We start from the raw sequence: 25,557 nt of genomic DNA on the forward strand, positions 1-25,557 counted from the left end.
CCCCTTCACATATCTTGGAGCCTCAGTGTTGTTTCATGTTTGGGTGAATACTCCATGTTATAGGAGAGTTTTTCTGTCTTAAAGATGAAGAAACTAAAGTATGAAGATAAGAAATTACTTCCTTCTGTAATACATTATGAAATGAAAGTAAGAATTACATTATCCATCTCTTCTTTCCCTCTCTCTTCTCTTCTCTCCCTCCCTCCCTCCCTCCCTCCCTCTCTCCCTCTCTCTGCCTCAGTAGATTGACAAAGCAGGATGAGTTGTGGCATCTGGTAAATGTCCACTTTCAACTTCAGTGGTGTGTGTACAAACACAACATAAATGTGGCTTTGTTGGTGGAGAAAGGGACAGGTAAGAGGGGTCTTCCTGGCTCATTAAGAAAAAAGAAAGGAAAAGGGCTGTCCCAGGAACCTACCCGCTCAAAGTATCCAAACCCTCCCCTCATGAGGGATTGGAGGTGGCCTGTTCTTAACTCACAATCAAGGGGGGAAATGTCAGAGTTAGGGTCCATGATGACTCCCTCCTCAAGAATCATCCAACTATTGTCATGTTAACTAACAAGAACAAATAAAAAAAATTTAAAAATCATCCAGTGTTCCTGGTGATTTATGGCATAAATGGAACCACCAGACCCTAATTACTCACAGCAGGGTCTTGCTTCTTCTTCACTGGATACAGTTGACTGGAATGGGACAGATATTTCTCTGGAGATTGTTATGCTCAAATTTGGGACCCCCAAAAGACCACCAGAGACCAAGATGGATGTAAGCAGCAAAGAGGTGTTTATTGGGAGCTAGCTCAGTCCTCCGCGCACACACAGCAACTGGTGACGCTGAGAGGCCCCGAGCCCAGGGTTTGCAGCAGTTTTATACATTCTTTGGAGAAGGCAGGGACTTCACATACATCATAGCATCTCTTAGCAAATCATCACACACTGCGGGAAAATCATAAAACAACTCTAAAACACGATTAGCACATTCACTGGTGGGAACAAGTTTGGCAGGGGTGACTGGTTACTACAAGAGGGGGATTCGTTTGAACTGATTGGTTTAAGCCAAGAGGGGTGTTATCAACCACCATAAACTACTGGGAGGGTCATCTGGCATCCCAGGTATTTCCCTGTCTCATGCTGATTGGTGGCTCCTAGGGGGTTGCTATGGGTCCCCACCTAGCCTGACTGAGTCAGGGACACCTGGCACAGTAGATCTCTCCTGTTATTTGTAGATAAACAACTCAGCAGGGTGTGTGTGTGCCTAGGAGTGCTCTGTGGGTCTTTCACTCTATCTTTAAAAATAAATAAATAAATAAAAATAAAATAAAAATAAAAAGGACGGGGGTGTCAGTAGTAGAGTGCTCCTGAGTTCAGACCCAGTACCATGCACACACAAAGAAAAATAAAATATAAAGAACAGGTAAAATTAATTTTTATAATATATTTTATGTTTGTAGGGAGTACTAGGATTGGCTCTAGGGGTGCTCTACCACTAAGCTACATCCTCAGCCCTTTTTTATTTTTTATTTTGAGACAGGTCTTTCTACATAACCCAATATGTTCCAAATATCATTTCAACCTGAAATAAAGATATATATTATTAATAGATGATTTTTAAAAGTTGTAGTTGGACACAATACTTTATTTTTATGTGGTGTGAGAATCGAACCCAGGGCCTCGCACATGCTAGGCAAGCTCTCTACTGCTGAGCTACAACCCCAGCTAGATTATATATATATATATATTTTTTTTTTTTGGGGGGGGGTACCAGGGATTAAATCCAGGAGGACTTAACCATCGAGCCACATCCCCAGCCCTTTCTATTTTTTATTTTGAGACAGGATCCCAGTAAGTTGCTTAATGCCTCACTAAGTTGCTGAGGCTGGCTTAGAACTTGTGATCCTCCTGTCTAGCCTCTTGAGCTGCTGAGATTATAGGTGTGAACCACCACACTTGGCCCATTAATAGATACTTCATGGAGCTGGGGATGTGGCTCAAGCGGTAACTTGCTCGCCTGGCATGTGTGCAGCCCGGGTCCTCAGCATCACATACAAACAAAGATGTTGCATCCGCCAAAACTAAAAAAAAATAAATATTAAAATTCTCTCTCTTTAAAAAAAAAGATTATTTTAATAGATGCTTCACATTCTTTGTTTCAACTAACTTTCTGAAACAGTATATTTTATACTTACAACGTATCTCAGTTTAGATTAACCCCATTTCAATAGTCAGTGAATATTGAATAGTGCATTTAGTATTCACATGCGGCTAATGGTTACTGTATTGCTGCACCATGTCAAAAAAAAAAATGAAAATAGATTTTAAACAGGATCCCAGGACAATTGTGTGGGGAAATAAAATGAGAAATTAACTGAGAAACTTGTTGGGCAGGGCCAAAAGGTGGAGACCTTGGTTAATGGAAAGTGTGAAGGACATGGAACTTAGGGGGAAATTTCATTTTGTAAACTACTGGTTCATTTGTTCATTTGCTTTGCAGTACTGAGAATGGAACCCACTGCCTCATGCCTAGGAGGGGCCTAGGAGGAAAGTGAAATTCTGGCCAAGCCTCATGGAACCTCTGGGGGTCAGGTGGGAGTTTGAGGAACTGACATCAAGCCCTCAGCAGGAGCAGGAGCTGACAGCCTGCTGAGCAATAATTCACTGAGCAATAATTCCAGTGAGTGGACAGGAAGGTGGAGTTAGGGAAGATTTCTCCACCATCACATAGGGCACAGGGTATCTTAGGGTTCATTCGTTTCCACTAAATTTTGAATTGCACTGTGATTAAAAAAAAATCATGAGGATGGATTTTCGCTGATAGAAGGGCAGAAACATGTGAACTCTACGAAGAAAGGTGAGTATACATGCTCCTCCTGGAAGAGAAAAGGATAGTTTAAAATCCCAGAGAAGAGTTTTATGCATAGAAGCAACAAGAACGGAACACAAACAGAATAATAGCAAAATCAGACATGACGGGCAACTGAGGCTTGTGGTGGTCCAGTGAGAAGTGTGTTCAGGTGGCAATGGTGGGTGCACATGTATGTCCCCTGTTCTCTTTCAGCACTGAAGGGCTCCTTCTGTTTCTCTCACTGACATTCACTTCCAGACTAACCCCTGCTCCCTCCCTGGTGATATATGGCATTTTCCCCACTGAGGTGTTAGAGCTGACAACATTTAGTTCTCCGTAGAAATGTGCTTTATGGGACTCAGGATGTGGCTCAAGTGGTTGCGTGCTCCCCTGGCATGCATGAGACAACACTGGGTTCAATCCTCAGCACCACAATAAAAATAAAATAAAGATATTAAAAAAAAGAGAGAAAGAAATGTGCTTTAACAGCCATGTAAAATGGCAACTGAATGGGGTGATAAAAAGAGCTGGGTATGGAGAAAGATCTGTGTGCACTGGTTTTGGAGACAAGGTAGACTCAGGAAAACACCTAGAAAAAATGGAAATCGGATGCTATCTGGTATTAATATCTTTAGTGTTTTAGATTCATGTTGAAATGAATTTCCTGCTGCTTTTTAAAAATTCATTCCAGGGAGTCATGTATTCTATAGAGCTTTTCTACTTTCTACTTGTTTTTTTCCCTAACTTTCTATATTACTCTACTGTGCTGTTTGCTTTTTCTACCTCTGTCAAATATATTAGTCCTGAAAAGCTGGATGTTACAAAGACAAGTAAATGTAACAGTGAAGGAGCCTGGGTATATTGGCTGATGATCCAAGTCACATTGTTCCCCTCCTCTACAGGCTGATCTGATCCCCACGGTCAACCTTTCCTTCCCTAGCTTTCACTTGGCTTCTCACTTTCCCAGCAGTTGCCAGGAGCAGATGTGCAGCTGTAGCTGTAAACCGCTCTGGGATCCCTGTGTGTCCTCCAGGTGGTGGATGAAACTGTCTTGCCGGAGAGAGGTGAGCAACAGCTCTGTGAGTAATCTGCTACTGGGGTGGGGGGAGGGAATTGAAAGAGGACAGTTTGCATCAGAATGAGAGAAATTTCAGCAAGTAGGAAAGAAAGTCTTAGGGAAATAATACAGCACCATCAGGTGGTAGAAAAGCTGGTATGGAAATGAAAGTAGGAAGGATGGTATGAGATGGGCATAGTTAATATGGATGTTAATAAGAAAAGAGGATGAAATTGAAGGCATGAAGATTATGAAAAATGGTGCAGTAGAGGTTAACATTTAAAGAGTAAGGAAGATAATTATGATAGAATGAATCTAAGAATTCTGGAGTAACAAATAAAAGTAATTTGGGAGTAATGAACTGTGACACCAGGTTTCTCAACTGGTTTCACTGTTTCAATACTCTGTTCCCTTTTTCCCCTCTTGTCAGGCCTATATGATGTTTTCTTCCTGGTATTGAAGCCAGATTTAAAGTTAGGTAGTCAGTGTAGTTAGGTAAATCGGGTCTAATATCGAGTGAAATCTAAAATGGAGGCCATGTTGAGAATGAATTCCCAGAAAAGTTGAGCAACTCTCCTGGAATGTTAATGAAGTCCAGGAAACAGCCCCCAACAGATTTGAAGATAGCCCATCCCAAAGAAATGTTAATGAACAGCCCCAGCAGATTTGAAGATAGCCCATCCCAAAGAAATGTTAATGAACAGCAAACTTGAAGATGCTGACTCGGAAGTGCCCAGATTACTTCTTTGGCCCACCTGTGTCCTACCCCTCGGGCCTTCCAACCTACTGAAAGAACTATAAAAAGGGGAAACAACCACACTTACACGGATTCCTCCTCTTGGGTCCCCTTCTTCCTCCTAGAGAAGTCTTTTCTGCTGTCCTTTAATAAACTTCTAATTTCTACTCTGACCTTGCCTCTGCGTGCTTCTCTGGTGTTATTCTTCAACATTGGGGAAGCAAGGACTCGTCACCGGTCAACAGCGGTAACAGTATCATCACTACCACAAGTGGCTGAATAAAATCCAGAGACTGGCCCATGGGGTTTTTCTCAAGCTCTCATTGATCTGGGGTTTGGAGAGCATCTGAGCAAGCATTCTATTATCTGGAGGCTCTGGTTCTTTGAAGGCATGGATCTTTCCAGTTTTTCCAAAGAGCTGCTCTAACCAATTTGTTCTTTTGGAAATAACGGTAGAGGAGGAAGGTAAAGGGAAGTTCATATATAAGAAAGAAGAGAGATTCATCTAGGCACTGAAAGAAAGAAAATCTTGGAAGAATCTTCTGTTGTATGAGGTAGCTTTTCTTGGCCCTTCTGCTTGAAGGAGTTCCCCAGCTGTGTTGGAAGAGAACCACTGTGAGAGGGTATACAACCAGTCCTTCTCTTTCTGTTGTCCTCAGACATTGATTTCTATGGGATCAGTCAAGAAAGAACATTAGGGAAGGCAAACCAGAAGTCTGTTATCATTATTATTAAAAAGTTTTTGTGAAAAAATCTGACCAGACCATCTGGGCAGCTGCCTCTTTCTTCCTTTGTGTACCTTCCTGGGTTGTTCTGAGTGGTCTGAGTGGTGGAGGAGGAGGCCAAGGCTGAGGAGCAGCAGTGATTCTCTTACCAGCAGACATGTGAAAAGAACCACAATTAACCCTGAGTATGTGAAGCTCTTAGCTAAGAGGAATAATTCACTGCATTGGGGCCTTTCACATTCAAACTTCACATTTCTAATTCTTTCAATCATTTAAGGAACTCATATAATGAAATGTACTGCTTAGAAGATAGTGGTTAGCACTAAAATACATCATGAAGAAAAACGATGAGATTGGTCAGTTTAACCCAGAAATCAGAGGCTCAAGGGAAGCAGCAGAAGTTGAAGAAGTGGACAGTGAGGATCAAGTCTCACTACTTAGAAAAGCAGCCTTCAGCAGGTAGAGCCACCTGGAAGTGCCTGTTGCCACAAAGGGAATTTTGAAGTGATAGTAGAGATTTAAAAGAAAAAGAGGCTAGACAGTTTTATGTGCTGGATTCTCCAAGCCATTAATTGCTAAAGTTAGTTTAAAAGACACCAGGGAGGTTCAACACATACTCCCATGTCTTCCTCAAGCACATAAATAAGACACCTGTATGAACGGTGTATCCTGGGACTTATATATACTGCAGTTAATAGAATTGTGTTAGCAAATAAACATGATAGACTTTTTCAAACAAAAATCATTGTTATTTTTTTACATAATTTTCTTATCCAAAGAATAATCTCTTGAAGATGAATAAAGCTGTTTTTTTTTTTAAATTAGTTGTAGATGGACACAATAGCTTTATTTTATTTATTTATTTTGAACCAGGCAAGTGTGAGCTACCGCAGAGCCATAACCCCAGCCCCAAATAAAGCTATAATTTTTTAGCTAAAAAAAAAAAAGTTTTTGCACCTGTTTTATGAACTGGGGCTTGGGATGATATGTAACCTCTCTTTGGCCAGGAGGTATCTGAGGTGAGGGACCATGTCTTCTACATCTCTCTAATGTTTGGTCATACATAATGCTCACTATATTTTTGTTGAATCGGCTAAGCTAATATTGTCCCTCAGAAAATTCAGAATGTAAGTCAAAGAGTAAGGACACAGTGACTAACATTTGGAAGAAACAGTAAACATTTTTAATAATGAGGTTAAGTTTAATCAAAAGCCTTCTGGGGGCTGGAGATATAGCTCAGGTGGTAGAGTGCTTGCCAGCATGCACAAGGCCCTGGGTTCAATCCCCACCACCAAAAAAAGAGAGAGAGAGAGAGAGAGCAAGCATTCCATACTAGATGGAACAAGAGTCAACCCATCTATTTTTGTGTGTGTGTATGGTGGGGAGGGAGTGTTGGGAATTAAACCCAGAGCTTTGCATGAGTTAAGCATGTGTTCTATCATTGAGCTTCATCCCAGGCAAGAATTGAACCCATCTTGATGGCTGAATGAGTATTAATAATCACCAATCTCGCTATTAATAAAAAAGCAATATTTTGGTTCAACCTGATTGAGAACGGAATTTCTTGGCAGTAGGTCTTGTAGGAGGGGAAAGGAGCACCGTCAAGTGTCAAAATCAAGGAGCCAGTAGATATTAGTCACCAATTTCCAAACTACAGCACCGTAATGGGTGTAGAAGGTAAGTTACCTTTGAGGTCTGTGGATTCTCCAGACATTCTTAGTAGTGGAGCTTTGGAAGCTTCCTTTCTGTCTCCTGTTTTTGTACTGAGTTTCTTCCTGTGGAATACTACTGGGTTGTGAGTCACAGGTGCAGGAATTTTCCCAAGAATTTTTCTCTCAGGTTAGGGCTTTCAAAACCTTAAGTCTTAATCTGTTCATTTCCCGATCAAACCTCATCTATCACTCACCTTTGTTGGCTTGTGTAACCACTTAATCTGTTCATTTCCCGATCAAACCTCATCTATCACTCACCTTTGTTGGCTTGTGTAACCAATCAGCCCCTCAGTTTTTCCTCCTTTTCTCTGAGTGTTCTCTGCTTTCCTCTCTTTTTTTCTAGTGGTCCCTCCATCCCAACTTAGCTCATAACAGAAATCTTGTGTTTCCAAAATTCTCTTATTCTTAACCTCATCAAGAAGTAGTGGTATTCATCCAGAGGCTAAATTATCATCTCCATCACTCCAGTTGGAAGGTTATCAGGCCCCTCAGTTCTTCCCAGAGACCTGACTCTGGGATCTGTTTCCTATTGGATAAGTGACAACTCAAAAGCACAGCAAGATAACACAATGTGGAGTCCCCAGAAAATTTAGATAATTTCTAATGAATCTAAGTCTAAAACCAAGAAAGTTTGGTGGGGTATGGGAACTTCCTTCCTTCCCTGAATTCTTTTTTTTTTTTTTTAAATATATTTTTTTTTCCTAGATATAGATGGACACAACACAATGTGGTGCTGAGGATCGAACCTGGGTCCTGCCCATGCTAGGTAAGCGCTCCACCGCTGAGCCACAATCCCAGCCCCTCCCTGAATTCTTATATAATTATATGCAATCACCAAAATAGATTTACAAATCTTCACCTCCTTACAATACAGACCATGCATTCTTACTCTAGGTCACACAAATCTAAATGCAAGTATTGACTTTAGTTTTTTTCCAACTGTGTTATTGTTTTTTCTTTCTTTCTCTCTCTCTCTCTCCTTTTGTATGGGGAATTGAACCCAGAGGTGCTTAACCACTGATCCACATCCCTGGATGTTTTTATTTCAAGACAGGATCTTGCTAAATTGTTTAGAGCCTTGCTAAGCTGCTGAACTTGGCTCTTGCCTTAGCCTCCTGAGTCACTGGAATATAGACATGGGCCACCATTACCAGTTTTTCTTAATTTTTTTATTGGTGCATTATAGTTATACATAATGATGGGATTTGTTGTTACATATTTGAATGTGCACACAATATAATAATATAATTTGGTCAATGCCAATCCCTAGTATCTCCCCTTTCCTTCCCCTCCTCCTTCCTCTGGTTCCTTAGAAATAGAGAATACCCTTTTGGCCACCTATACTAGGCTACAAATTTTAAAAATAAAAGTTCTCAACCTATGAAAGCAGTGTAAGAAAAATCTTCATTTGAAACCTCAGAGTGGTTTCTTGGCATTTATGTTATAAAAAAAAAGTCAAGATGTTTACTTTGTTCTATTTATTTCTATGAGAGATAGAAAGGATGTTTTTAAAAAAAAAAATTTTTTTTTCAGCTTCAAAGAGTTTTCCGAAAAGGGTATGAGAGGATCATTTTCATTTACACATCAATATGCACACTGTTCATGACAATTTGAATTCAAGGCAATGTGTGTAATATGTGCTTTTCTGAAATCCAGTATACTCATTTGGACACATGGGTTTTCCTTGTGTTCTTGTTCCTATATGAAAGGAACTGGTGCTTTGGCTTCAAGAACAAATTAAAAAAAAAAAAATCACAAACCCAACTTTTATCTGATTTGGGTCTAGATTAATTTCTAAGGAACCATTTAGCAATAATAGCTTCAAACATTTAAATATCCTCTGAAACTGCAATTAATTAAGGAATTGCTGATTCTAAGAACTTTGCCATCAATTAAAAAAATGAGGGAAGAATTCTAATTCTGGTTTAGAATTAGAATTAGAATTAGTTCAAAGCAAAATATTAATAATCTCATTTTTTCAATATCTATAAATAAAATAGATGGAGGAGATAATAAGAGTAATGTTAACCTGGGCACAGAGGCGAATGCCTGTAATCCTAGCAGCTCAGGAAACTGAGACAGGAGGGTCATGAGTTCAAAGCCCCCCTCAGCAACTCAGTGAGACATTGTCTCTAAATAGAGCTGGGGATGTGGCATAGTGATTGAAGGCCCCTGAGTTCAATCCCTGGTACCTGCCCCCCAAGAATAATGTTAAGTAATGTTAAGGTACATATTGAACGTGGGAATGTTTTTTCATTAAATTTATCACTTACTTTAGTTCAATAAAATGCTCATAAGGAAAATAATCACTTAATGCAAAAGTGGTTGTTCAGAACTTGAGAGCAAAAGAATGGATGCCTACCAACTTTCTTGGCTAAAACTTAATCATTTGTCCAGAAATAGATTATTTTTAAGTTGACTATCTCTACTATGTCTTAAAAATTCAAAGCAGAAAGCAAAATCATAAAAAGCCAGAAACCTCATCAATACATCTACATAGAAGTTTGCTTGTAGTTTGGGTATCCAAACTTTTCTTCCCACACATGGCAGATGGGCTTTTTGCAGGTACAGTCCTGGCAGTAATGAGAACCCGGTTGATGCACAGAATTTTTACAAAGTCTGCAAGAGGAGAACTTATTCCTTCCATATGGATCAAATCTTGCTCTTTTTGAAGTCAAAGCTTTCTTTTCATTTAGCTTTCTTTCACCACTTTCTGTGATGCCTGCACCATCCTTCCATATATCTGGGGTGATAACCGTACCAAGTTTCTTTTCACATTTTCTGAACACCATCCTTCCGTTTGCAGTTCCCTTAGATGAGGCAGCAGCAGCTTGCAAACATCAATACTCCTGAGAAAGATTTCCTTCTGTTACTTCTGCTATCCAAGCCCTGGGTCCCGCCTACCCTACGCCTGGAAAACCGCAGCAGGAATAAACGTGCAGATGAGAGCTCTCCTGTTTTCACAGTCACTCAGGCAAGGAGGCGTTCCTGATGCCGTCACAAAGTGGAAGGCCATGACATTCTGCACCTCCCAGTCCAGAGACTTGTCTTTCACCCACTGTGGGACTAACTGCTTTCCAGCCATCCTTTGTTGGGGTGGAATCCTTTTGCCTTACTGCTGCTGTCTTCAATTACCTAAAGTACTAGACCAGGGTGAGAGCCAGGAATACAGGAAATAGGTGCCACACCGCAACCAACCCTTCCCCTACTAAGTCTGTCCTTAAATTGTAAGCATACAAGTGCTCCCTAGGAAAAGATGAGATGTTGGTGTCTCAGGGTAAGTTTTGTTATTTGTCAGCTCTGGTGACATGTCCTCTAAAAAGCTCTGAACTCCCTTAGGTGACCTGTAAACCCTTCTGTGTGCTCCAGCATCTTGTACACACCCGATAGTATAATACTATATTAAAAATCATTTGTAGTGAATTATAATTCTAATTGTTTTTCCCTCTGACTGTGAGCTTTTTAAAGATAGTGTGTTTGACTTGTTTCCCCACGTCACATAGTAGGTATTCGCTAAATGACAGCAAATACATATTTGTTGAATAAGTAATAATAACTCGTAATAGTTGCTTCTCTCTACAGCCACATTCTTTCTCTCTCCTTTTGGACCTCAGTAGATACCATGGGGAGAATCTATAGAACCTAGACAGTCTGATGCACATGCCCAGTGGCTGTGGGGAGCAGAACACGGTCTTTTTTGCTCCCATCATCTGTCTTGTGGTACTTTGAGAGGGCAGGGTCGCTGCCTGAGCAAATCAGTTCTCAGACAGTAGGTTTCCTGGAGATAGGTAAGTTGTTTCAGTCTTTTAAAATATTTTTCTCCTCAAGGCCTATGATAGGTTGGTAAGATATAGGGAAGTTCCAGCCCCTGAAGTGTCCCCATTCTTGAAGGGCATGGGAATGTTGGTTTTTTTTTTTTTTTTTTAAGAGAGAGAGAGAGAGAACCTCTCAATATTTATTTTTAGATCTCGGTGGACACAACATCCTTGTTTGATTGTGGTGCTGAGGATGGAACCCGGGCCCATGCATGCCAGGTGAGCGCGCTACCGCTTGAGCCACATCCCCAGCCCATGGGAATGTGTTTTGAAGTTATCACTGACATCTCAAATCACATCTGGCTTCTCAGATTACCAGAAGGAGCTGATGTACAAATACAGCAATGTATCATACAGTGCTTTTGGGGAGCAGGATGGAAATATTGCTCACTTCCCAGGAGTTCTGTACTCCAATGCATGATTCTGGAACTGTTTCTCAACCTCTCGCTATTACCCTATTCCTCCTTGCATTCAGTCTTCTACCTCTTTAATACTGTTTAGCCATATATCTGGTAAAGTCCTTCACTCTTCTCTTGAACCTTGTACCTCCCCTGTTCTTGTCCTTGTTAATATCCATTAATGCCTCCCTTTACTAGGCCTCCTGTGGCATTGTCTCCTCAACTCCCCTTCTGGAACATCCACCAGAATGAACTATAAAATTGTGCACCCTCACCTGGAAATCTCCATGCATGCTGTTTTCCTTTTTACCCATGTAGATGGACAACATTTGTCACAAAATATTTTGGTCATGCCCAGATATACATCTTCAGAACATCCAGAATGCTCTGAAGGGGTTAGTAGGGAACCATGCACAAAGCTGTGAAAGTGCAGATCTGTGCAGGGGCCTGCAGCTCCCCTGCTGTGTCTAGAAGGAATTCATATCTCTAATCTCTGAGCAAAATCAAAAGAGTATGCCCTAGGAGTTAGTTTTCTTTAGTACTCAGTCCAGGCTATAGGTGACCTTGGTGAATATACTTTCCAGTCTGGGTCTCAGCTTTAATGTCTGTAGAATGAGAGTGGTTCCCAAAATGTGGTCCTCAGATCAAGGTCATCAGTTATACTTGGGAATTTGTTTGAAATGCAACTTCTGGCTTCCAGCCCAGACCTAGTGAACAGAAGCTCTGGGGGTGTAAGCCAGCAATTTGTATTTTAACAGAGCCTCCAGATGATTCTGATAGATGCTGAGATTTCAGACCACTGGACTAGAGAGTCTTTGGGCCTGTTACTATCTCCCCAAACCAAAGCAAAGCCATTTCCTGTGGTGGTCTAGCAGGCAGCTCAGTGACTTTTATAACAGGTTTGCTCCTCTGTACCAGGCACTGCTCTGAGTACTTTGATACTATTTAATGTTTACAGTAAATCAGTCAGCTAGGTACTGTCATACCATTATCAATTCCAATTTACAGATGAAGGAACTAAGCACAGAGACTCAGTAAATTACCAAAGGTTCACACCAATAAATGATAGAACTAGCCCAGAGTGGAATGGCACACACCTATGATCCCAGCAGTTTGGGAGGCTGAGGCAGGAGGATTTCAAGTTCAAAGACAGCCTCAGCAATTTAGCAAGGCCCTAAGGAACTTAGCAAGACCCTGTCTCTAAGTAAAATACAAAAATGGCTGGGATTGTTGCTCAGTGGTTAAGCACTGCTGGGTTCAATCCCTGGTATGTATGTATATGTATGTATAAATATATAAATAAATAAAATTGCAGGACTAAGATGACCATGGCAATTTGATTCCAGAGGCACTATATTTCCTCTCTCACTTCCAAACACAGAATGAAGCATTGATGCTACAGGATAATTTGTTCATTTCATAATATACCCTGTGAAAGAAAAATTTGTACAGACTTTTCCAGAGAAATCATTTACATTGCTATTTAAGGACCTACATTAATTTCTCTTTGGCGGGGTCAAGGGTACAAGGGATTGAACTCAGGGGCACTCAACCACTGAGCCACAAATCCAGCCCTATTTTGTATTTTTGCTGCAGTCTGTCTGGGCACAAAATAACCGAGCCACCACAAAAGCCTTGTAGATTCAAACAGCAACTCTTTATTCTCGAACTCTCACCGGCACTCTACACGCACATTCTGGGAAAAATACACCAGCACTCTACACGCACATTCTGGGAAAATACACCAGCACTCTGCGTACCAAATACCCTCTGAATCCTGCGAGAACTGAACGGGAACTCAAGGAGTGGGCGCCAGAGGCAGCAGGATACGCCCTATTCCCAGCAGGATCCACCCTAAACCTGGAGCCACCCTAATCCAGCAGGATCCACCCTAAACCCAGAGCCACCCTAATCCAGCAGGATCCACCCTAAACCTGGAACCGCCCTAATCCCTGAGCAGGGTCACTTTACAAACCAAAACTCTCAAACATTCATGCAATGTCACTGCAAATGACCTGGGTCCAAGGCAAGCCCATTTCCACAATGGAGAGTCCTCCCTCTAAGCAACATTGGGTAGGCTGACAAGGAAATTGCCATGCGTCATTCCTACTTGGCTATGGCTCTCAGCATATTTTATTTAGAGACAGGGTCTCACTGAGTTGCTTAGCCCCTGGCCATTGCTGAGGGGGGCTTTGAACGCGCCATCCTCCTGCCTCAGCTTCCCGAGCCTCTGGGATTATAGGCATGTGCCACTGCGCCCAGCCTACATTAATAATCTTGAATATCAAAATAAAATATCTGTATAGATTCATTAGTATTCCTCATACAGATTTTATCAGTTTCCCTATGTACCCTTCCTTCCTGCAATATCTGCAATAAAGAACTTATAAGGAGGAAGGCTTACTTTGTTTGGCTCATGGTTTCAGAGGTTTTAGCCCATAGTTGCTTGGCTGTGTTGCTTTGGGCCTGCAATAGCACAGTATGTTATGACAGGAGCACATGGTAGAGGAGGCCTATTCACTTCATGGTAATCAAAGAAAGTAAGACAGGAAAGTAGGCGAGGGTCCCAATATCCCCTTCAAAGGTATGTCCCCAATGACCTAACTTCCTCCCAAACTCAGCTCCACCTCCTAAAAGTTCCACCACCTCCTAATAGCACCGTAGGCTGGTAACCAAAGCTTTAACACACAAGCATTTGGGGTATACTTGATCCAAGCTATAGCATGCTGTGAAATATAGCATACTGGGAGGTACAAGACATGGCTTGACTACAACAAGATGCCAGAGGTGTTTCCTCCTCCTTTCATTCCAGAGCCAGACATTGCATTAAGAATCCTGTCACTGTCAAGTTTGGTGGTTTGGCACAGGTGTTCAAGTTTAACTTCCTAGTCCTGCTGCCTATAAGCTGTGTAATCTTGAACAAGATATTTAATCTTTTTAAGTGTTTGTTTTATTATCTACAGAATGAGGATGATAATTTAGATGACATAGTTTTTAAAACTTGCTAAGGTCTTTCTGGGAAGGGTGCTAAGCAAGGAAGGTCTCATTTAATCTCTCTTGGAGAAGGAGCTGGACTTGAGGGGAGTTCCATTTTGGAAGTTCAGGTTCAGTAACACGGCAGTCTCTCCCCTTAGTCTTCCCTTTTTAAACCTCAATTCCTCCAATTCATTGAGTTTCCTAAATGCATGCTCAGTTGAAAACCTCATGCTGGGTCCAAGAGGCCACTGCTAAGATTGTGCTGCTGTTACTGAAGTCCTGTCCATTCTCCCCTCATTGTTGTCCTGGAATGTTGAAGCTACAGAAAGCTTGCAGAATGTGATAGCTTTAATTTTATTTAATTAATAAAAATTAATAATTTATCCATTCAGAGAGAATGCTTTTTACAATTTGCACATAATTATGGCAGGTGTTGTCTGCTGCTCTGACTTCCTGTCTCCCTCTTCCCTCTAGGGTAGTGTTGAGTACACATATTGCAGCAGCATTGCTGGATATGGGAAGCATCAAAGATGTGAGCTTTACTAGCTTCTTTTTTGGGGGGATGGGGTTACTGGGGAATGAACCCAGAGGCCTTTACCACTGAGCCACATTCCAGCCTTTTTTATTTTGAGACAGGGTCTCACTAAGTTGCTTAGGGCCTCACTAAGTTGCTGAGGCTGGCTTTTTTTTTTTTATAAACATCTTTATTTATTTTTATGTGGTGCTGAGGATCGAACCCAGCACCCCATGCATGCCAGGCAAGCGCACTACCGCTTGAGCCACATCCCCAGCCCCAATGAAGCTGGCTTTGAATTTCAGATCCTCCTGCCTCAGCCTCACCAGCTGCTGGAATTTCAGGCATGTGCCACTGCACCTGGCTTTAGCTTCTCTTTATACTCTTCTTGTCGTGACGGTTCTTAGAGGCATTCACCCATCTTTGCCCCTATTCAAGCTTTTGAGGTCAAGGAGGATGTGATGATTTCTTTATTCATTTTCATCTTATAAGGAATGCCTTATGAGTTCAGTTTTTGTTTTGTTTTATTTTGGTTTTGGTATTGGGGATTGAACTCAGGGTCACTCAACCACTGAACCATACCCCCAGCTTTATTTTGTATTTTATTTAGAGACAGGATCTCACTGAGTTGTTTAGTGCATGACCATTGCTGAAGCTGGCTTTGAACTTGTGATCTTCCTGTCTCAGCCTCCTGAGCTGCTGGAATTACAGGTGTGTGCACCACCACGCTTGGCCATGAGTTCTTTTTTTTTAGAGAGAGAGAGAGAAAATTTTAATATTTATTTTTTAGTTTTCGGCGGACACAACATCTTTGTTTGTATGTGGTGCTGAGGATAGAACCCGGGCCGCACGCATGCCAGGCGAGTGCGCTACCGCTTGAGCCACATCCCCAGCCCTGGCCATGAATTCTTTATCTTCACATTTTAGGACCCAATGGTGAGTCAGGGTCTGCAGACTCTGGAAAAAATTTATCCCTTCCAGCAACAACCTGTATACACAGATCCTGTTAGTTTATGTTTTCTCCCTGGCTGGAGAAATGGATTTCAGGAATACGCTTATTAAAAAGTTAGGTCAACAGGCTGTGATCTCAGGTGTATTGGTCACATTAGAAGTTCTTTGGAATTGTGAAAATATGCTGCATGTTGCCTATCATTTTTCTGGTATTCTCTGTCCCACATACATTCTTCAATTCTAGGATTCATTTAGTAGAAATAGCTAACTCATAAAATCATTGTTGGGAGCTTTGTGAGAGCCCATTTAAGTCCTCAAAGGGCATTATATACATTTTAACACAAAGAGAAACTAGATGGTAGAAGTTTCCTCTTACCTATTTACATTAGTATTAGACCCTATAAATTAATAACGGTGGTTTTCATGTCCTTTCCAGTGGCAAGAACATTTTTTTTCTTTCTTTTCTTTTCTCCTCCTCCTCCTCCTCTTCTTCTTCTTTTTTTTTTTTTTTTTTGATTGAACCCAGGGTCTTGTGCATGCAAGGCAAGCACTCTACCAACTGAGCTAGATCCCCAGCCCTAAGAAAATTTACTGATGTTCTAGCTTTAGGAAATTACATGTGAGTGTACACACACACAGAGACAGACAGACACACACACATACACATGCACACACGCACACACACACACACATACCTGCATTTGCCTCATGGTCAATTCATCAGCTGATTCTGAGAAATAGTTTTTCTAATCCATGATTAATTCTTAGTTGGTACTTTCTCTGCAGTAGGATACATATTTACAAACCATAAATGAGAAACTTAGTTCCTTCCAAAACCTTCCTAGCAATGCTTCTTTATCCACTTGAGTATCCATTCATGAAGCCAGACACCTACTTGGTCTTTGGATACCAGGTCTTGCTCTGAGCATGAAATTCTTATTGTGGAACTCACAGCTTATGTATCGTTGGCCCAGTTTATTAAGGCCAGCCTGACTTAAGGAGGTAGCCAAGACCACAAGCATAATGGCTTAGTTGGCTAAGCAACACAGTGGATAATGGGGCTTGTCTTCCATTCAGGTGAGCAGCCTATTCTCCTATTGCCACTTACTGGGTAGGCCAAGATCCTGATCTGAGATAGAGAAGAACATATTGCTCTTACCTTCTAGGTCCTTATAATTCTATAGAGAGGAAGAAAAAGTTTATGAAAAATAAAAAAAGGATTAATAAAATTGGGTCATAAGAAAACAAAAATAATACCAGAAGCTTTTAATTTTCTTTCTTCATAGAATGTGAAATATCATGAGATATTGTACATGTAAACAGGACATATATCATTATATCTAAATATATATATATATATATATATACACACACACACACACACACACACACATACATACACACAAATTAGAAAACACATTATTGGATTTGTAAACATAAAAACAAGATTTATGGATGTACCTCTTCTACTATTGTAGGTATCAGAAGCTAGAAAGATACAATCTCTACTCTAAAAAGTTTACAGTATAGGGCTGGGGATGTAGATCAGAACATAAAAACAAGATTTATGGATGTAACTCTTTCTTCTACTATTGTAGGTATCATAAAGCTAGTAAGATACAATCTCTACTCTAAAAAGTTTACAGTATAGGGCTGGGGATGTAGATCAGAGGTAGAGTGCTTGCCTAGCATGCATCAGGCCCTGGGTTTGGTGCCATCACAGAAAAAAAAAAAAAGTTTGTAGTATAGAAGGAAAGCTAGGTTACATTCTACAGATTACAAAGCAGGATCTGATTATATAACATACAAAAAGTAAAATATATTGGATTTCAAAAGGGAGAAAGAGCTGATGTCAGGTTAAGGGATAAGAGAAGTCTTTTTGTTGTTGTTTAGCAGTACTGAGGATACCACCTAGGGCCTTGCACATGCTAGGCAAGTGCTGCACCACTGAGCTACTCCTCAGCTGGGGGATAAAAAAAGTCCTTACAAGGGAGTGGCATTTGGGGGTGATCTAAAAGAATATGTAAAGTTTTGTTAGACAACTCTTGAAAGGAAGAGGGAGTGTGAACAGAGGTACCAATTTGCAAAAGTATTGAATGGCTATTGGGTTTAACTGAAGTTGTACTCAAGTTGGGACTCAAGTTGGAAACACAGGATAAGCTCATATTATGGAAGCCTTGAGTTTGTGCCTAATTCTGAGGAGCTATTAATGATTCTCTTTTAAAACTTGGTTTCAGAAAGATTAATCTGTCTCTTGGTATATGGGATAATTTAGAGGTCAAAGAATCTGGACTTGAGGGATCAGGAGATTGTTTCATTTGCCAAGATTAGCGGTAAGGGGAAATTGAATTAGTGGGGTATCAGTAGAAGAAACAAGGAAGCATAGAATTGTATGATAAATTCAAATTACATCAAAAATTATCTTAGGAGCTGTGGATATAGCTTAGTGGTAGAGCACTTGCCCTGGATTAGATCCCCAGCATGCACATGTGCACACACACAATATTAGATTGTCACAAGAGTAGTACATTTATTCTGAAAATATTATTAAATATCTACAATGTTCATATTATTTCAGCAAGAATACAGAAATAAGGAAGAAAATATTTCTTGTCCTCATGGTAATTACAAATTAACTGGTTGAAATTAAGGGCAGTTTTCCTGAAGATGTAACATGTAAATTAAACTTGGGAGAATGAGCAAATTTTAATAGTTAGAATGTTCGGTAGAGATATTAACCTCCCTAAGAGCTGGAATTAGAGGTGTACCCACCATGTCCTGCTTTTGCCTTATATTTCAACAAAACTGTAGGTTCTCAAGGAATAATCATGTTCTAAAAATTGGTACAGTACTTATTTTCATCATATTTTTTTTCCACACAGGGAATAAAGATATCCTTATTGTATAACCATCAATAAGTGTATCGAAATTAATACTTACTGTTGTTAGTACATCTGTTTCCAACCCCTGCCCTCCTACCAACTCACTTATCTAGCTGTGGTTTCTTATTTTCCAGGGAGACAGTGTGGGCTGGTTGATTGGTTGGTTGGTTTTCAGTGCTACAGAGAGAACCCAGGGCCTAGCACATGCTAAGCATACACTCACCCACTGATCTGTATCCCCAGCCCTATTTCCATTGTTTTACTGAGCTATTTCATCTAACTTCCCCACAGCCAGGTAAAAAGACTCAAGACTTATACTTTTATCATTGGCCAAAGAGTGTTGGCCACTAACCTGAAAATAGCAACCATCAGAGTCTGTGACTACTATCTAGGTGATTGCTGAGATTTCACTTACATCTCCTGACATATTTCTGCCTCATTCTTCATGGTCTCTCTGAGTTTTACAAGTATTCCTTCCTAAGACATGTAGCGCATTATACTATCTGACCTCTTAAAACATTTTTTAAAGACTTCCATATCAAAGACATTTTATATAATGTAGTCTTTAGACCAAAAGAACTTTATAAATCATTGTTCTCAAGGGACTAACTATTCCTAATATTTTTGCTGTGATTAATAATTCACTGTAGGGCTGGGGATGTGGCTCAAGCGGTAGCGTGTACGCCTGGCATGCGTGTGGCCCGGGTTCGATCCTCAGCACCACATACAAACAAAGATGTTGTGTCCGCTGAAAAACTAAAGAGTGAATATTAAACATTCTCTCCCTCTCTCTCCCCCTCTCTCTCTCACTCTCTCTTTGGAAAAAAAAAAGTAATAATAATTCACTGTAGCCAGGTGCAGTGCTGCACACCTGTAATCCCAACTACTTGGGAGGCTGAGGCAGGAGGAACACAAGTTCTAGGCCAGCCTGGGCAACTTAGCAAGACCCCATCTCAAAATAAAAAAGTAAATAAATAAGAAGGACTGGGGATATAGCTCAGTGGTAGAGCACCTTTGGGTTGAAAATCTAGTACCAAAAAAAAAAAAAAAAAAAAATTACTACAACATGAGAATATGAGCAATTGAAATCCTCTTATAACTCTGAATATGCTCAGAAAAGGGCAATGCAGTAGGTTTTATGACACATTTTCATTCTGAATATATGAGAAGCCCCCAAGTAACAATTCATTATTTTGTTTTACAGATGAACAAGCAACAATTCTGTTTTCCAATTCCTGTGAATGAGGTTAATTCCAGCAGAGAAAACAATAGAGTTTTGGGAAAGGTTGGTAGCATTCAGAAGAGAAACCTTTTTTGAATTACTGTCTCTTGGAAGCTTATTTTTGACAGAAAGTGTGCTTTCCTTTTCTGTCCTAAATTCTTGAAGATAGAATAATAATCTCCATAGTACACATGAGAAAAAGCTAATAGTGGCATGAGTATGGAGGTTTCTATGTGATTTTTAAAAAACAATATTTTTTTCTAGGAGATTGAAAATAGATTGATTTTTTTCTAATTATTTTTACATAATATATCTTCATTATATAACAGTACTAAAATGAAAATAAAGATTACTTTGATTCCACTTCTATGAGATAGCACTATTAATAATCTCATCATGTGTTTGTGAGATTTTTGAATACCCATACAATATTTGAGAGACTGTATGTGTGCGCGTGTGTGTGCGCTTGAATGGAGGGATGGGGAGAGAGTTAGATACTCTGACATCTGCGATAAGAAAAGCTCCAAAGATCTGAGTATTTTGATGTCTTCTGGTTATTATTTTTTTGTTTGCTTGCTTTTCGGGATAGAAGCTGAAAAGAGACTGAAGTAGTCCTCTGTGGCATTGCTGAAGGGTAGAATTTTCTTCTGCCTCTTGAAGCAGGATTCATTCAATCAACTTACTTGATTTCTCTGATTGACTAGTGGGTGGGTAACAGAGGAGCATGCCCAAGGTTCAGCTACTCTCTACCACTTCACAGGGAGATGGGATAGGAATAATCACACAAAGGAGGCATTGCACAGAAAAATCAGAGTGAACAGAGCAGTGGTTCTGCCAGAGAAGGGATGGTGGTAGAGGGTAATTAAGGAGATAAGAACATCTTCCTGGGGGTTAAGTATTGGGAAGCTGGGATTTAGGGATTGAGGACAGGTTTTTAAAAATAAACTCTAGCACTGGGGATGTGGCTCAAGCAGTAGCGCGCTCGCCTGGCATGCGTGTGGCCCAGGTTCGATCCTCAGCACCACATACAGAGATCCTCAGCATCACATACAAAGATGTTGTGTCCGCTGAAAACTAAAAAAATAAATATTAAAAATTCTCTCTCTCTCTCTCTTAAAAAAAAAAAAAAAACTCTAAAAAGAAAATCTGTGCATTTGGCTCTGTGTATAATTCTTTGGGCACCAAAGTTTCTTTTAAAAGATAGTGACCATCCTTTAATGAAAACTCAAGTCTTTGGCTTCTTTCTTAAATCTTGACCAAAAGATGCAGGAGGGATCAGAGTGGAGAATTTAGTTAAGGTGTTGTGTTCAGAGCAAAGGATGTAGATCAGTGGTAGAGTACTTGTCTAGTATGCATGAGGTCCTGGGTTCAATCTCCTATGGAACAGAAAAGGAGGAGGAGTGGGGGGAGGGAGATGGGGACAGGGAGGGGGAGGGGGAGGAGGAGGAGCAGTTGTTATATGGGCAGAAAACATTTTAAATGGTTACAAAAACTCTTCTGAGGGGCTGGGGATGTGGCTCAAGCGGTAGCGCGCTCGCCTGGCATGCGTGCATCCCGGGTTCTATCCACAGCACCACATACAAACAAAGATGTTGTGTCCGCCAAAAACTAAAAAAAAGTAAATATTAAAAAAATTCTCTCTCTCTCTCTCTATCTATCTATCTTAAAACAAACAAAAAAACCTCTTCTGATATCTTGTGGGTTTCTGATAGAAGAAAAAAAGAATATTCTCATGACTTTATTAGCTATATTGAATAAAAGAATTTTATTGAGAAAATGTGTATTGTTCAACATAAAAAACCATAAACATTTGTGAATATTTGAGAAGAAGGAAGGTGATTGTAAAGGTTGAGTGGCACTTAGCATTAAAGTGACATTTGTATGTAAGATTAAGGTGGTCCTTTGCAGTTAGCTGTTTCTCCAGAATATAAAAGATTGAGGATTGAAGGAAAATAAGGATGGGTACATTTCTAAACTGGTCTGTTTTCCAAGAAGCACAGGTCTCAGATGGCTCACCATTGTCAGTCACTAATTAGATATAAGAGATTAGAGTGAACTATGTAAAGGACAAACTTTTCCTCTACCTTTGTTATGTTTAGTGACTGGGGCCTGTGAATTAAACTGACCAAAAAAAAAAATAATACAAAAAAAAAAAAAAAAAACAGGTGAACAAAAGAGGAAGGTTTGTTGCATGCCTGTGGAAACTTCATAAGAAAAAAAGTGAAAAATCCAAAGAATTTGTTAAGATTGTGGGCTTCTATACAATTTAACAAAAGGCAATAAATTGTGGAGATTTGACAAGATAAAGCAAAAGGATTTGTCCTTCTAGGGGTGTAGGAATGTACATAGATGCAGAACAGTAATGGAGAATAGGGGTTATTTTAGGAAGATTTATTTATACAGATTCAAGATTCAAGTTGTTGCTTTCTGACTTCTATGATAAGGGTTATTCTCCTCTTCCTCCTCGTATGGGAGAGGGGAAAGGAGACACCTTCCTTCTCAAGGGGAAATTTTTGCCCTGTTGTTAAGTAGAAAATAGGAGAGTAGACAGTGCCTCATATGTCTGCTGATTTTCATCATCTTCCATTTAGCCAGAGTCACAAATAGTTATTGTTTGGATGTGAGGTGTCCCACAAAAGCTCATGTAATGAGACAATGCAAGAAAGTTTAAATGATAAATGAGGATAAATGATTGGGTTATACCCTTAACCTAATCAGTGAATTAATCCCTGATGTGATTAACTGAGGGGTAGCTGGAGGCAGGTGGTGTATGGCTGGAGGAAGTGGTTCATTGCCGATGTGGCTATGGAGCATGGAGTCTCTCTCTCTGCTTTCTGATCACCGTGTGAGCTGTCTTCCTCTGCCATACTCTTCCGCCATGATGTTCTACCTCATCTGGAGCCTCAAAGAATGGAGCCAGCCTTCTATGGACTGAGACCTCTAAAACCGTAAGCCTCCAAATAAGCCTGCTCTATATGGTTGTTTTGGTTGGGTCCTTTAGTCACAACAGCGAAAAAAGCTGACTAAAACACGGATTTAGAGATGGCATGATCCAGTTTCTTTCAACTATGTGGAGAGTGCCATTCACTCAAGTCAAGATGTAGGGAGTAGTGTGTTCTATTCAGTGCTTTAAGTCCGAGGAGTTGTGAGGCTTGTAGGAGGAAATGTAGTGCCAGTGGGATACAAAGCAACACATAAACTACTAAAGAGAAATCTGAATAGAAGGTAAAGATGGGGAGTTAGCAGCAAGTAGATGGTAAGAAGTCAGGGCTGTGCATAGAATTAGCTAAGGATCTTGGAAAGAGAGGAGGAGGAGAGAGAGGAAGGTAGTGCCCACATTCATATGACAAAGGAAGGGAGAGGGGTACAGAACCCAGGACCCTGCACACATTTTTTTCCTTAACAATGATCACTTAAAGAAGGCTTTCTCTTCTCCTTTCCCCTTAATTCCCACTGTATTTCAAGGATTTAGTAGGAAATGGAATTAAGGAAGGGAAGCAATGCCAGGAAAGAGCCCTACCTTAAAAAGCAATGTATACAACAGCATATTCAGAGGATGGAAAACATTTCATCCCTCTTCCTGGAGCTCCAAACACACATTATCACATCTCATCCACGCTGTTGCAAAAACCTTATTTCTGCTCTTCTCTTGAAACATTCCTCTACCACTTCATCTATTAATTCATACTAGGTATTCTCTATACTCAGGGCTGTCCCCATTCATTCAACTAATACCTCTGAGTGTTTAATTTTTCCAGGTGATGTGCTACTAGAAATATCTACTTAAAATCCTAATCTATTTTATTTCTTTGCTTAAAACCCTTTAGGGTCAGCCAGGTATGAGGGCACATGCCTGTATTCCCAGCTACTCAGGAGACTAAGGCAGAAGGTTCACAAGTTTGAGGCCCAAACTTAAGGACATCCTATCTCAAAACAAAACAAAACAAAAGTGGGGGTCTAGGGGAATTGCTCAGTAATTCTACTTCCTTTTCATGACACCCAAGTCTTTCATAACCCGATCTTTTCTTCCCTTCTAACACCACCATCAACCTTTCACCAGGAATACTAGACAACATTGAGTTCCAATTTCTACTAGACTCTCTGATAACTTTCTGATATATGCTTTTTCTTCCTTCACCATCTCCTTCTTCTTCCAGTACTGGGGGTTGAACTCAGAGTACTCTAACTCTGGGCTGTACCCTCAACACCTTTTATTTTTTGAGACAAGGTCTCACCAAGTTGTCCATACTGGCTTCAAATTTGCCATCCTCCTGCCTCAGCCTCCTGAGTAGCTGGGATTGTAGGTTGCACTCTGTGCATAGTTGTTTTATGCTTTATATCACTTTTGAAAATCATTTCCATCTTTTCTACCTGGAGAGTTCCCACTAGTCCTCTAAGGTGTGGCTTTCCAAATGTGTTTCTACTCCGGTAGGTAGGTCTCCTCCAAGAACACTCTACTCTGTATGGGTTTGTACTTCCTGCAGAGGACTTGCTAAATTGAGTTTTCTGTTAACCCTCTTCTCTCCTCCACTAGAATGTAAGGTTCTTGAGAGCTTATAGCCTATGCTGGACACTTTTATTGCCTCCCCATTATCTATTCTCTTCATCACTAACAAAGCACAATTTTATTTAGAGCATCATGCTCACCATAATTGTCACCTTCTCAGAATCACTTGCAGTTAGGTGAATTGCAGTTAGGTGAATTCTGAAGCAGAATTACAGACTACCAAAAGGGTAGGGCTGGGGATGTGGCTCAAGCGGTAGCGTGCTCGCCTGGCATGCATGCGGCCAGGGTTCGATCCTCAGCACCACATACAAATAAAGATGTTGTTTCCCCCAAAATTAAAAAAATAAACATTAAAATTTGAAAAAAAAAAAAAAAAAGGGTAGTCTCCAGACAGTGTTCCCTTCCTGAATAAAACGACAAAGCTTCTCAAGGGAAACCTCTTGGCCTCATCTTCTCCTGACTGGAACAAGGTAAGATACCTGGAAGTAAAGTAACCATTCTGCAGCTGTGCAGATAGAACCACATGCATGAAGAGGAGAAAGCAGAGCGACAAAAGAGCCTGGCTTCTTGATGACTTACGTCCTTGACCCAGCCTGGACTCCCTACCCTTGGATATCTTGGATAGGCAATGAGAAAAATGAATGGTTTATTTTTACTTTTCATACTTACCTTTTGAAGTATAATAAACACACCAAAAGTATACATATCAGAAGTGTGATAGTTCAATGAATTTTTACAAATTGAGAATACCTATGTAGCCAGCATCCTTAAAGCCCACTCCCCAATTTTGATTTCCAATCTTCAGAAGTAAACTATTTATGCTGATTTCTAAGAACATAAATTAGATTTGCCTGTATTCTTTGCCTATATAAATAAGTATTTCAGCCAGGTGTTGTGGTTCACACCTGTAATCCCACATATCCGAAAGTGGAAGCAGGAGAATTACAAGTTTGGGGCTAGCCTGGGCAACTTACACCCTGTCTCAAAACAATAAATAAATAAATTAATTAATTAATTAAAAAGGGCTGGAGATGTCACTCAGTGGTAGAGTACTTGCTTAACATGCATAAGGACCTGGGTTTGATTCTCAGCACAAATTAAAAAAAAAATGGGGCTCAGTGTGTAGCTTAGTAGCTGAGTGCCCTGGGTTCAGTCCCCAATACTACAAATAAGCAAACAAATCCCCTGTGAACATGCTTGTGATATTCATCAATATTGT

General features: G+C 40.3%; 2 pseudogenes; one reads left to right on the plus strand and one right to left on the minus strand.

Annotated features, from left to right (window-relative positions):
* Positions 1 to 620: 620 nt before the first annotated feature.
* Positions 621 to 19,854, plus strand: LOC139705014 (alpha-2-macroglobulin-like protein 1; annotated as a pseudogene).
* LOC114104411 (cysteine-rich PDZ-binding protein pseudogene) lies at positions 9,566 to 9,865 on the minus strand (annotated as a pseudogene).
* Positions 19,855 to 25,557: the final 5,703 nt, after the last annotated feature.

The sequence above is a fragment of the Marmota flaviventris genome, chromosome 3 (genome assembly GCF_047511675.1).
Source record: "Marmota flaviventris isolate mMarFla1 chromosome 3, mMarFla1.hap1, whole genome shotgun sequence".
NCBI lineage: Eukaryota > Metazoa > Chordata > Mammalia > Rodentia > Sciuridae > Marmota > Marmota flaviventris.